General features: G+C 35.5%; 1 long non-coding RNA gene across 3 annotated transcripts in view; it reads left to right on the top strand.

The window, feature by feature from the left end:
• The first annotated feature begins 812 nt into the window (after positions 1–812).
• The window catches only part of LOC141517989 (uncharacterized), a 96,144-nt gene continuing 82,711 nt past the window's right edge, over positions 813–14,245 (top strand). For all 3 annotated transcript variants that reach the window (XR_012477047.1, XR_012477048.1, XR_012477046.1), the window contains exon 1: positions 813–1,158. This is a non-coding gene — a long non-coding RNA (uncharacterized LOC141517989). The remainder of the gene's footprint in view (positions 1,159–14,245) is intronic.

The following is a 14,245-nucleotide window of genomic DNA, read 5'->3' as shown; positions in this document are numbered from 1 at the left end:
AACCAAAAGAGTTAGAAAAAACCCATATTCATTCACAGTCCCTGATTGTAATTGCCTTTAGGCTAGCATCTTAAAAAGGCAAATGAGAAAAACTACAGGAAGAGTTTTATGCTTAGTGATCATTTAATAAGGAGGTTGTGTGGTACAGTGTTGAGGATTAGTTTTAGAGACAGAAGACCAGCTTTAAATTCTGTCTTAGATGTATGCTTAGTCAAGTCTCAATTTCTGAACATTTTCTTTATCTGAAAATGAAAGGAGTGAACTAAATGGTTTTTAAAGTGCCTTCCAGCTTGAGGCTTCTGTCACTTGTGGGAGGGTAGTATACGAAGGAAGTCCTTTGGAAAATGCTTATACTTGAACTAACCAATGGATTCTGCTACAAGGTAGCAGGTAAATAAATGTATACTCATGTGTCACACACATATGATGAGGTGATACAAAAGAAAGGAGATCACCATGGAGTATACAGCTCTCCTCTACCTGTGTGACCCATTCCACCTAGCCCTGGGTCCTCCTTGAGAAGTTAGGATTGCCTGGCTTCTCAGATCCCTTATATCTACTGTTCTATCACACACTTTTCTATGACCTTATGGGGCTAGCCAGGGTAGACTTATGGAGAACAAGTATCTAGAAATCAGTTTGACACCTATTTTAAGTGGACTAGGGAGCTCTGCTGTTTGCTTATATATTGGGACAAAAGAGCTAGAAAAATCAAGATGCTCATAAATGACCTAGATTTTATATGTCATCTGAAAGATGATAACAGCCTGTACACCAGTGAACAATCTTTATGCTAGAGTGGGTGGCTCATGCTCTCTTTGGAATGATGTAATCAGTGGTCTTCAAGAAGCCAGCTGATTGTACTGCAGAGTTTCCTTTGGTGGGTGTCTAGATTCAGATGTTTTAGAGAATAAAATGAATCAAAAATCACCCAGTGATGAATAAGAATGGGATGTTGCTAGAGGCCCCATTTATTGCAAGTGGTTTTTACTCTGGACAAAAGGAAGGAAATGACTAGAAATAAGTGTCTCTGCATAGACAGTGCATACTTATAGTGCCATTCAGAGCATTTCCAGGAACTCTGCCAGTCCTACCTTGAAGCAGCTGTATGGCCTAGAGAATAACTGAATTGATGACATTTTAGAGCCAAACTTTTGGGTATGTATAAACTAACTTGCAATTTTATAACTGCTCTTTAAATAAAATTTGGTCCTAAGGTCTAATGTATCCACAGAGCATAAGGAGGGTCCATAGTTTTCAAATATCTCCTCTGTTGCCCAGATGAGCTATTGTTGATATTTGGATCTGTGTTTCTTAATGAGTGACATGTGTGTGTGTGTGTCTGTGTGTCTGTGTCTGTGTCCGTGTTTCTGTGTGTGTAGTAGTTGTCACCAGTTCAAAGCCTTCTGTAATGTACTGGACAAAGCAGGCTATGCTCAAGCTGCTTAGGTGGCTACTGACCATCAGCATCTCCCAATCCCCCAACAGTTTGTAATCTTCTGTAATCCCCCTTGAAAATCTAACTACACCCTTAGATTGTCTTCTTCCTTAATAATGTATATTGGACTGACTATAGGCTACCATTGGAGTTTTCAGTTACAGAAAGGAAAATCAGGGGTAAAGGGACTTATTTTCCCCTAGAATCATACAACTACTTAGTGGCAAAACCAACCAGTCTTCTAACTCCTAGCCCTGGACTCTTTTCATTATACCAGACTCTCAAAACAACCACCTGTGTGATTCAAAATCAACAGCTTGACTAATTGGTTCTGTGCCAGGTACTCTATAAAAGGAGTTAAATAGACACAGGAGAAACCTCTACATGTCAAATAAAGAGATCTGTTGCTGCAGTTACTGAATAATTCAGGTTTAAATAATTTCATACTAATTGGATTTTGCAAGTCTTCTAAAATTTCTTCATTTCTCCCTTGTGATGGGGGGTTATAGCTTTAGATAAAATATAGTCCTCCAGGTAGAATGTATATGACAAATATTGAGATGAAGAAAGTCTCTTTCCATCTTCTATTACTTATTTGACTTATAATGTCAGAGTTGGAAAGATTCTTAGTGATCATCAAATCCAACTCTCTTATTCTCCAGATGAGAAAACTGAGAACCAGACAAATGAAGTAATTTCTTCAAGGTCACACAGTTAGTTAATAGAGCCAGGATTAGAAAACAATTGATTTCCTATAATGGGTTCTTTTTACTTCATGTGTTCCCTTTTATGTAGTCTACACTCCAACTAAATAGTCCTATTGGCTATTTTTCTAAATACAATATATCCACCTCCACACCATCTTCAATAACTGAAGTATGCCCCAGATCACCCTGTCCCCCAAACTTTGGGATACTAAATGTTCTTTTTTTAGTTTCTTATCTCATGGTTGCAAGTTTAAATGTTTGTACTTTGTTTGGTAAGCTTGGTAGGGATGTGTATGTAGTGCCCCACAAAATATAATTAAAATAGTCAAGAGACAAACAGCAGCACCCTTAGAATGGCATTCTAAGTGCAACAGGAAGACAGAGCATAAAGCATCAGATGAATAATAACCACTATAACCTGTTACCTAGCCACCTCAAAGAATAGATTGTACAGAGTCTGAAAAAAATCAGGGAGTTGGGGTTTTAGGGGATTAATGTATGAGCAAGGGCATCCTCTATTCTACTCCTCAGGTTCTTCAGCGTTAAATAGGGTTATTGATTTCACTCTACTGGTGTTGCATATTCAGATTTCACTCTACTGGTATAACATGAGATCTCATAAGACTAGAAAAGAGATATTTGTAGAGAAAAAATATTCTGTATGAAATGCTAATTGAACTGACTTTCTGTAGTACCCTTGTAAAGAGATCCCAAGGTCAAGGCTAGTTAATGTTGATGTTGGACTTTCAAAGTGTTAATATTGATATTATATATGTTTTCTGTCAAATGGAGAACCAAGACCATGATTTTATGAAAATTTAGCTACCTCTAACCACAGAGGAAATTGTAGAACTTGACTTATGTGACTCTACAAAAAATTAGACTGTTTTCTTTTTGCTGGTTTTCTTTATACTCTCATACCTTAGTATGAAGATAGAGAAACAGGATGATATTATTGGAAGTACTCAATCCCAAGAGGCCTAGATTGGTTGACCATTGTGTCCTAAGTCACTTCTCTTTCAGTGTCTCAGTTCTTTTACACAAGATGAAGTAGGTAGACTAGACAAATTCTCACTTTGAAAACTATCATTTGATGAGCCAGATTTTGAAAGATCCTTGCTTGAGAAAGCCTCTTAGCAGAAAACAAGTTTCAAACAAGAAGCATTACCATTCCAACTGTCAAATCTACCTTCTTCCTCATCTAGGAGGACTGTAGTAGCAGAACATTCTTTCAGGGTTCCTTAAATGAACTTTATGATGGAGAATGGAACAGACATCTGTTCTAAAACTTAGAGTCTGTTTCATACCTTAATGAAGGACCCTTCAAAGTCTGGATCATGTTGTAGCTTCAAATCCTGTGCTCCTTCTCTTAAACCTGTGGGGGTCAAACTCCAATAGAAATGTAGGCCATTAAACCAAACATTAGGATCCTTATAAGCCTCATATTAACTTAGAAAATTATCATTTTTCATTATCTGTATTCTTTTGTATTTTTTTTTTAAATTTCCCAATTACATTCTAATCTGCAGTGGTAGTGTTGTAGGCCATCGTGGGGCCTAAAACTAACCTGCTTTATCCAACTTTATCCTCTCCTCTGACTTTATCAGCTCTATTTACCTCCTTGATTCCCTTTCTATTATCAAATGAGCTCAAGTCTCTTCTCTTTTACAGTGAGTAAAATTTCAGGTCTACAGAATTACTTGAGATCAAGTGCTATTAAAAACAACATAAAAATAACCTGGAAAAAAAAAAACATGTTGAATCTAAAGATCTGGATTAAAATCCTGCCTTCTCCCAGCTTTTACCACCTTTAAACTCCCTGGACCTCAGTTTCTTCATTCATAAAATGAATTTAACTCATTGGTCCTTTCCAGTTCTAAATTCATAATCTTTATCTGATAGATTTTTCTGTTGTATAATTCCAGGACTGGAATTTTGAATCATTGACTCAAAATGAGAGAAATGACCTAATTAGTTTTGAGAGATAACTAGCAAAAAAATAGGATGATGTTTCCTGCCAGTGAAAGATGGAAAGTCACTTAGCCTCTAGAAAAAAATGGTACTTTTTAACTTGGTTCTTTCATTATTTCTTAGGAAGAAATTCAGATAAAATGTTTCTTATCCCCTGTATTTACCAAAAGATCAAAACTAGCTTTGGCAATTTAAAAAGAGAAAAATCTTTATTTTGGTTCTGATAACAACTCTAGAGGCTCTTGTTGGGTATATTTGGTAGGTTGGTGGGAGGACCCCAAGGTCACTTTAAATTCCTTGAACAAAAATAATAATATCTAACATTTATATAATACCTACTGTGGACCAGACATTGTGCTAAGTGTTTTACAGTATTATCTCATTTGATCCTCACAACTACTCTCCTAGGGAGAGGTTATCCTCTCCATTTTACAGCTAACGAACTGAAGCAAATAAAAGGTAAGTAACATGCCCAGAATCACACAGAAGTGTTTGAGGCCAAATCTGAACTCAGATCTTCCTGACTCCAGGCCCAGTGCTCCATTATTAAGTCACCTAGCAATTTCAATACATTCTGAATGGAAGCTCATTTCTCAACATTCTAGTTGCTGCCCAGCAAATAGGAAGTAGAAAAGAGACTAAAAAGAAAAAATGAGGACATCAGCTCTTCCTTGAACCATCTCTCTGATCTATATCTGTTAGTTCAGAGTATTCTTTTTTAATTTATATTTATTTTATTCTGAACTTAAGAGATAAAATACATATGGCACATGAAACTGCAAATCTATTATGTACAACTTGCTATTCCTTTTAAATATATAACATATATATGATATATTATTATTTCCTTTTCTCCTTTCCTTCCCTTTTCCCCCTCCTCTCCCATGCCTATCATTAAGCACAAATGTATATAAGTATATAGATGTAAAACCATTTTATACATACTCCTATTTATTAGTTCTTTCTCTCACAGTATTCTTTTAATTTTATATCCCATGGTTATTCCCCCATATTCTGCTACTCAGAATCTTCCTTTATAACAAAAAAAATAATTCAACAAAACTGACTGACTTTGCAGCTTCAGGATAGGCCATTTTTCATGCTCACAGTCTTTCTTCATCACTTTGCTGAGAAGAATAATTTATGTTTCATTATCCATTTTCCAAGACCAGATCGGTCATTGCATTTAATCTGAATTTAGTTACAATTTGGTGTTTAGTTTTGTATTTATTTTTTGTGATGAAAGGGGTTAAACAGAAAAACACCAGGAGAGAGTCTTCCCTGCCCTGTCCTGCTCATCACCTCATTTACTCTCTCTGAGGTCCATCACCAGACAGAATACAAGGAAGTAAGTCTGCTGCCCCACCGAAAATGAGTCCTTTCTACCATCAGGGCCACCTGGATGCCTCTTAGTTCCTTGATAATGCTATGATTGAATAAAAAACAACTCTCATCTTCAGTCTCTTGGGTTTCTTCTTCATCTCTGTTCCCCAAACTCTTTCTTCCCACCCTTCATCCTAAAATTCCTACCATGTCTCTGGGCTCTCTTCCATAATTCATCTATGCTCTATTAGTTATCCATGACATTACATATCAGTACCATTCACTTTTATAACCTCACTGGATCTAACCCAAGATGTGGACTCTTCTCCTGAGAGAAATCATCTTCTATTCCCTGGGACCTGAGAGTCTTAGAGTTTCTCAGAGAGAAAGGGGGAAAATAGAGGTGTTCAGATATGGGGGGAAAGGGAGAATTGTAGAGGAGTGGGCAAAGAGGGAAGAGAGAAACCAGGAATGACAATTAGTTGAAGGTAAAAGAGATCTGTAATAGTTGTCAGGCTCCTGGTTAGGAACTTCATTCCTACTATGCTTAATGAGTCCTGTAATATCAGATTAAGCCTTTGATCCAAGTCAAAGTTTAGCTTTTACCTCATTTGTTCAAAAATAGAGAATAGAGACAGCATGAGACAGTGGAATATAAAGGAGATCTAGAGTCAGAAGACCTGAATCATCCCCTGACTATTTTCTAATTCCTGGTGTGACTTTAGGCTAGTCACTTCACTTATATGGGTCTTAGTAGTCTCATGGAGTTAAACTAACTAGCTCTGGAGTTTTTATGAGAAGAAAGCCTTGGAAGGGAACAGGTTGGGGGGGCTCATGAACTTATATAGGAAAATGCATCTTTATTTTCATTAACTTTTGATTTTCTTCTCAATGCTATGTGTTCTATACATAAAAACCATTCCTCAGAAGGGAAAAGGGGGTTGGTAACACACACAAGAAGTTAAGAACCTCTGAAGATGATTTCTAAGACTCTTTCAACTCTAGATCTATGATTCTCTGTCATGTTATATGTTATATGTTGATAGAAAGTCAGTTGAGATGATGAGCCCTCTAAGTATGGCAGATTGGAAATGAGATTAAGAAGTTTCATTTATTAACGTCTTCCGTATTTCCCACCATTTCAAAGTTAGAGCCTAGTACACTGTCAAACCATAATAAAGGACTTAAGAAAAAATAGTAATGATGGTTTGGAGTTAAATAAAGTATGAGATGTGCGCAAGCAGGAAAGAGTCTAGTACAAAGAGGCCCACATACATGGGAGAAAAGTTATCAGGGAGATAGAGAGCTATAACAGGTGTTACCAACTTAGCTATTACAATTCACCATCTGTGGATGAAGTCAAATAGCTCCTGTGGTTTTAATTTTTGTAGTTGCTATTTCTGGATGAGTTAGAGGCTGAACTTTTTTCATGTTTCATGCCTGCACAATACTTAGCCTTCCCTTAGCTGTGTTTGAAGAAGAGTGAAGAGCTGGATGGTTCTAATTTTTTTAATGGTTTGGCAGAATTATTTATGAAGGCCCCCCCAAGGCTCTACCCTGGGACCTCTTCTTCTATACTGTTTTACCTCTTGATCCCATCAGTTTCCCTAGATTCAGTTATCATGTTTATGCAGAAGACTATCAGATCTACTTATCCAGCCTTCAATTCTTTCCTGACCTCAAGTCTCCTATCTCCATTAGACATCTCTAACTGAAGTCTTGGGGATATCTTAAACTCAACAGAGTGAAAACTTAACTTATTCTGTTTTTTTTCTCGAACTCTCTCCTATTCCTAACTTTACTATTACTCTTGTGGCATTCACTATCCTCCCAGTCACCCAAGCTTACAACCCAAGTGTTATCCTTGGTTCCTTACTCTCTCTTTCTCACTCTCCAAATCCAATCAGTAATTATGTCCCATTGTTTCTACTTTCTCTAGTATATGCCCTCTTCCCTCTGGCACTGTATAGTACCTCATAGTGCCTTTTGTATAGTGCCTCATCACATTATATGTAGACTATTACAATAGACAGTTGGTCATTCTCCCTGTCCCAAGTCTCTCCCACTTTAATCTGTCTTCTACTCAGCTGTCAAATTGATCTCTCTGATCATCTGATGATCTTTGAAGTATAGATCTGACTTCATCTCCCTATTGAATAAACTCCAATGGCCCTTATTGCCTCTAGGAATAAATATAAAATCCTCTGTTTGGCTTTTAAAGTCTTTCATAACTTGGTCTCCTTCCTTCTGAGGGTTTTTACAATTTACTCCCCTCCAAGGACTCTGAGATCCAGTGATACTAGTTTCCTTGCTATTCCTTGAATAAGACTCTCCATCTCCTGATTCCAAGTATTTGCACTGACTATCCGCCATACCTGGAATGCTGTCTCTCCTCATCACTGCCTCTTAACTTCCCTGACTTCTGTCAAGTCTTAGCCAAGCTCATCTTCTACAGGAAGCCTTTCCCAGTCTCTCTTAATGTTAGAACCTTCTCTTTTTTAATTATCTTGCATGTATTTTTCTTTCTTTCATATACCTTGTTTATACGTAATTGTGTTGTCTCCCCATTAGACATGCTCCTTGAGAATAGGAATTATTTTTTGTTTTCTTGATATCAGCACTATTTAACATGGTACTTGGAACACATAGACACTTGATATGTGACTATTGCAATAAATTCCAGATAGGTCTCCTTATATCCAGCCTTTTCTCATATCCTATCCATTTTCCACATAGATGTTGAGTTGATCTTCTTTAAATATATGTCTGACCATGTCACTTCTCCCTTGAAGAAGTTTTAATGGGTCCCCCAAAGTTGACTGACGTGCTGGAAATAAAGATAGCCAACAGAAAAAAAGCCACAATTTATAGTTCGAAGGTTTTTACTTAATAAATGCTTGTTGAATTGAAACAATTTAAGCTATCTTTAGTTGTGAAAGATTTTTAGGTAAGAAAGTCAGGGAGCATTGAGTTCAAATCTCCTCCTAGACAATTACTATTTAGCTGTGTCACCCTTGGCAACTCATTTATCCTCTTTCAGCCTCAGTTTCTTAGGACCTAGGTTCAAATTCCAGTTCTACTACTTTCTGTGTGCAAGAGATCTTGGATAAATCATTTTACATCTCTGGGCCTCAGTTTTTTCATTTGTAAAGGGAATGGCTTGGACTAGATACCCACAAAAAATAGCCCCCAGTTCCTAGCTTATGATACTATGAATCTGTCCGTGATACATGAGGATGGGGTTAAGGGAAGAGGCATTCAGAGCAGAGAATACAACAGGTTTTTGATCACTGGTGGGGAACATACCCAATGACCAGAGAGAGACAAAGATGCAGGTGTAACTCAGACTGTAAAGGGCTATCAATAGACCTCCCATGTATGTGGGCTTCTTTGTACTAGACTCTTTCCTGCTGACACATGTCTCATACTTTATTTAACTCCAAACCATCATTACTATTTTTTCTTAAGTTCTCTATTATGGTTTGACAGTGCACTATGATCTTAGGATCATGAAATGTAGTTAACAATCCTACAAGAGGCCACCCATCTGGACCTTTATACACTCAAGTTACCTCAAGTTTTCTTCCTAATATCAAACAGGTTTTTTAAAATTACTTTATGGTACTTTGAGTCTTGGTGAGAATTTTTTTACCCACTGCTTTTGAATAGGTTTTTTTTTTTGGTATTCTTATCTATCTTCCTTCCTTCCTTGCTTTCTTCCTTCCTCTCTTCCTTTCTTCCTCTCTCTTCCTCTTCCTCTTTCTTTATTCTTTTTCTCTTTCCCCCTCTCTCTTTCCTGCCCCTTCTCTCTTTCTTTCTTTTTTCTTTTTTAATAATCTTAGACAATTCTGTGAATCATTCTGTAATACTTTGATAGACATAACAATAAATCTGTAATTTAATTTTGAAAGTTTTAATATTCTAGTTATAACTGTTCTAATAATGAGCAAGAACTATCCCTCCTTTTTTTCAGTTCTTCCTAAATTTATGTCAAAATGATTTTGAAATTGCATAATATAGATCTCTCTTCCATATTTTTATTGGTTAATACTGAAATTTTTTTAAAAATTGGTTATTGGGGGCAGCTAGGTGGCACAGTAGATAGAACACAGGCCCTGGAATCAGGAGGACCTGAGTTCAAATGTGATCTCGGACACTTAATAATTGCTTAGCTGTGGGACCTTGTGCAAGTCACTTAACCCCATTGCCTAAAATAAAATAAAGAAAAAAAATTTGAAAAAAAATTTGTTATTATTATAACTACTATTTTCACTTGGTGGAATATAGAAATGCAGACCAGATAGTGATTAGGAAATTTCCCCCAAAATTATTTACTATGAATACCCTTTGATTCAGAGATATCACTCCTAAATCTATATTCCAAGGACATCAAAGAAAGAGGAAAAGGTCCTATATGGACATAAATATTTATAGCAAGACTTTTTGTGAGAGCAAAGAATTGGAAACTAAGAGAAAAATATTCATTAATTAGGAAATGACCAAATGAATTATGGCATATGAACATAATAGCAATACTAACATGCTGTAAGAAACAAAGATAGAAATAGTTTTAGAGGAACATGAGAAGACATGTATGAACTAGGTGGAGTGAAGTAAGCAGAAATAGGAGAACAATTTATCTTGCCACATCAATATTGTAAACTTAAAAACTTTTACAATAAACAGTCAAAATATCAGAAGAGCAAGGGTGAAAAATGCTATCAACCTCTGACAGAAATGTAATGGACTAATAAGAGGAATGAGGCACACATTTTTGGACATTGACAGTATGGGAATTTGTTCCACTCAATTATGATTATTTGTTTAAAAAAAAGGATTTGTTTGTTTTGTTTATGGGGGAATGGAGAGATGGGAGGGAGGAAAAAAGAAATAAATTCATTGGCAAAAACAAAAAAGACCAAAGACACAGTTTATTTAAGTAAGCATTTGTAGTTGCAACTGCTATTGGGATATGGGAGGGGATTTCTACCTTGCTGGAAGTCCAAAGGGAGAGGAAGTACTGGGAAAACCCCCCAAATAAAAAGGTGTTTCTTCTCAGTTCTTCTTCTAGCCTACTGAATGAGCAGCTCCTCTTGATTCTGTGTCCACTCATATTTGAAGCAATTTCTATCACTGGTGACCAATTAGCCATGGCGGCATCATTTTGCCAAGGTGCATGCAATTCAGCAAAGAGCCAAAGTAGATGACACAATTATGAAATACTCTTTGCAGAACTAAATAGACAAATATTTGGAGAGACATTCATTGATAATGGTTAGGCCATGCCAATATAACAAAACTGATGATGCTTCTTAAATGAATGTAAAGATTTAGTGACTTGTGCCAACCAACCTACCAAAGTGACACTTTTACAGAACCAGAGAAAATAATAACAAATTTCACTTGAAGGAACACAGCATTTAGAATATCAAAGGAAATAATGAAAAAAATAACTCAAACTATATTATAAGGCAGTAACCACCAGAAACCATTTGCTATTGCTTTAAAAACAGAAAATTAGATCAGTGGAATGCACTGGAAGAGCAATAATCAGAAATAATAAAATTTTGTAGACTAATGTTCAGTAAATCTAAGAATATAAACTACCTTGAAGAGGATTCTTTATTTGAAAAAGGCTGCTGTTAAGACTGGAAAATGGTCTGGTTTTTTAAGGGTTTATACTAACAGTTTATATTATTATCACATAGATTATAAATCAGTAATGATTCTAAATATAAAAAGTCACTTAAGGAAATATTTTTCACAACTATGAATAGAGGATGAATTTCTAACCAAATAAAGGATAGATGTGATCATAAAAGAAAAAATAGACAATTTTGGTGGAATGAAATTGAAAGGCATTTGCATGAGGAAAAACCAATACCACAAGATAAGGGAATTGGAGGGAAAGGTCTTGATATCAAATAACTTCGATAAAGGGTCAATTTTCAACATATAAAGGCAAATCATTCAAATATGGGACCAAGAATAATTCCTCATGAGATGAGGAAACATTAGTTATGGAATCAATACCAAATGGTTTTTTCTTCAAGATCATCAAGAGTTGGTCAAAGGATATAAAAATATATAATACACAATTTAGAACTTAATTCATTAAACATTTATACAAATACAAGCAAAACAAGACAGTCTCTGCCCTTAAGGAGTTTATAATCAATTGGGGAGGGGGGTAGAAAACACAAAAGGGTGCTAGAAAGTAGGGGAGAGGCATAGGAAAAAGTACAACTTCATGATGAGTTTGATGACAGGAAAATCTTGTGGAAAACTGGACTCTAGCAAGAGAAGGTCAAAACTGGTTCATCAAAATCCCTTGATCAAGGAATAAAATCCATGTTTCTAATGGGAAGAAGATGAGGGAATACAATCAGGAAAAACAATTGGGAAAAGGATTACAAACTATCACAACTATATGAAAGACATCCAAATCACTAATAAGGGAAATAAAATCTTAAGCAACTCTGAGATTAACATAGTGATTGGCACATAGTAGGCACTTAATGTGTTTATTGATTGATTGATTTTACCTACAACCATGTGAATTGACAAAGATGACAAAAGACCAGATGTGGAAAAAGTACATACCAGGGAAATGAATATGTGAATGTAATTGCTCATTTGACTTTACAGAACCTCTTGGTTCTTCTCCGACAGTCAATCTCACTATCATTATGGAAACAGCTACAGAACCAGAAGTAGGTCTTTTGTATCCAGTTTCTACCTTTGTATCCTTTGTTTCTTCTTCTGAAGTCCATGCTCTACCTCCCCTACCTTCTCATTTTTAAATGCTTTTATTGATATATTTTGATTCTTAAATCATTATAGTTACCCAAGCATTTTGTCTCCTCCCCTTTCAGAGAACCATCTCATATTATAAATAGTATTTTCTAGATAGGCAGGTTGGTTGTACAGTGAATGGAGTTAGGAAGACCTGAGTTCAAATTTGACCTTAGACACTTAACTAAATGTGTAACCCTAAGTCAACCACTTAACCCTATTTGCTTCAGTTTCTATATCTATAAAATAAACTGGAAAAGGAAATGGCAAACCATTCTGGTATCTTTACCAAGAAAACCCTAATTAGGGTCATGAAGAGTCAGACACAATTGAACACTAACAACAAAAAAATCAAAAAAATTGATCAGCATATATCATATAACAACTTTTCCCATTGTGGGTGGATAGGCATAAGAAATTAAATAGGAACTTTGAGTTTTGCAGAAGTCACAATCAACATGAGAAAGGCCAACGGACAACACAGAGCTTATGACCATATATTTAACCTAAATTTTACAGTAAGAACCCCAAAGAAAAAAGAAAAAATTCAGACTTCTCTGTAACAAAAAGAGGGCCAAAAAAAAATTTGCCCAGACTTTCAAGATTTTGAGGGTGTTGAGCCCCTGATTCCCATGATGTGGAAGGGATAGAAAAAGTCCCAAAACATGTGCAATGTATAATACCTGTGGATTTCCCAATTCCATGAAGGGATAGATTGGGAATGCCCTTTTATATCTCTTCCTTTGAGTCTTGTTTATCTTTATAATTTAATTACATTTACTTCTGATTTTTTACTGATTTAGTTCTTTCCACTGACATTGTTGTAGTTTCGTGTATATTGTTTTCTTGGTTCTGCTTGCTTTATTAGTTCGATCTGTCCATGCTCTATATTTATTGTATATTTAATTCCTTATAGCACAGTAGCATTCTATTATATTCATATATCACAGTTTATTTTTCCTTCTCTAGTTTATGGGTATCTACTTTTTTTCCCCAATTCTTAGCTGTGAAAAAAGTTCTGCTGTAAATATTTTGGACTATATGGGGCATACACTCAGTAAAGGCAGTCTCTGATTCAAAGTTAATGGATATTTTAGCCCCTTTATTTGTATATTTCCAAGTTGTTCCCAAGCCATTTCTGCCTCCACCCTAATCCTTGACACCACACTGCCCTGACTCCCTGAACTTGCAGCTCTTGAAAGCTAAAATTCTCTGTGGTCAGTCATAACATGAATATTTAAATCCAATTAGACATACTGTCATAATTGCTATTGATACTTCTTCAATGACGTTTACCCTCTCCTAATTTTTAAGCAAAGTCTAAGGCACACTGGAAAATGTTCTTTATTCAAAGACCTTTAAACTATGCCTTAAAACTTCTAAAACTGCCTTGAATAGGAATGTTATTCTTATTGTTAAATAGTGAGTGAACAAATACATATACACATTCATAATATATATACACACACATATGAAGCATACATATTCAATATGTATATTGAATATGTATACATTCAATCATATATTGCATAAGCATGCATATGTATATACACATTTATATTGAATATATGTATATTGAATACACATATATTGAATATATGTGTATAATATATATACATTTATGAATATGTAGATACACATTTATATTGAATATGTTTATATACACAAATGCATATATTGCATATATATACAATACACACAAGTTGTATATATGCACACAATATGGTATAGACAGCCACATGTGTTACGTATAGAAGATCATGTGTGTGTCATGTGTGTGAGATGCATTGTAAACACACACGATGCATGAACATATGAATAATCTCAATGTGTTGTGCATATAGACATGTTTGCACACATTAATTGTGTGTACATATGAATTGTTTGTCTACACAATCACAAACATTCATATACACAATAAGCATGCACACGTGTCATATATGCACAACATATATGCATTTATTATATGCACACAAATATAAATGTTGTGTGTGCAGTGTATTGTGTGCAT

Source organism: Macrotis lagotis, chromosome 3, assembly GCF_037893015.1.
Source record: "Macrotis lagotis isolate mMagLag1 chromosome 3, bilby.v1.9.chrom.fasta, whole genome shotgun sequence".
NCBI classification, from domain to species: Eukaryota; Metazoa; Chordata; class Mammalia; order Peramelemorphia; family Peramelidae; genus Macrotis; species Macrotis lagotis.
The sequence above is the reverse complement of the archived record's forward strand: the minus strand, read 5'-3'. Positions and strand labels throughout refer to the sequence as shown.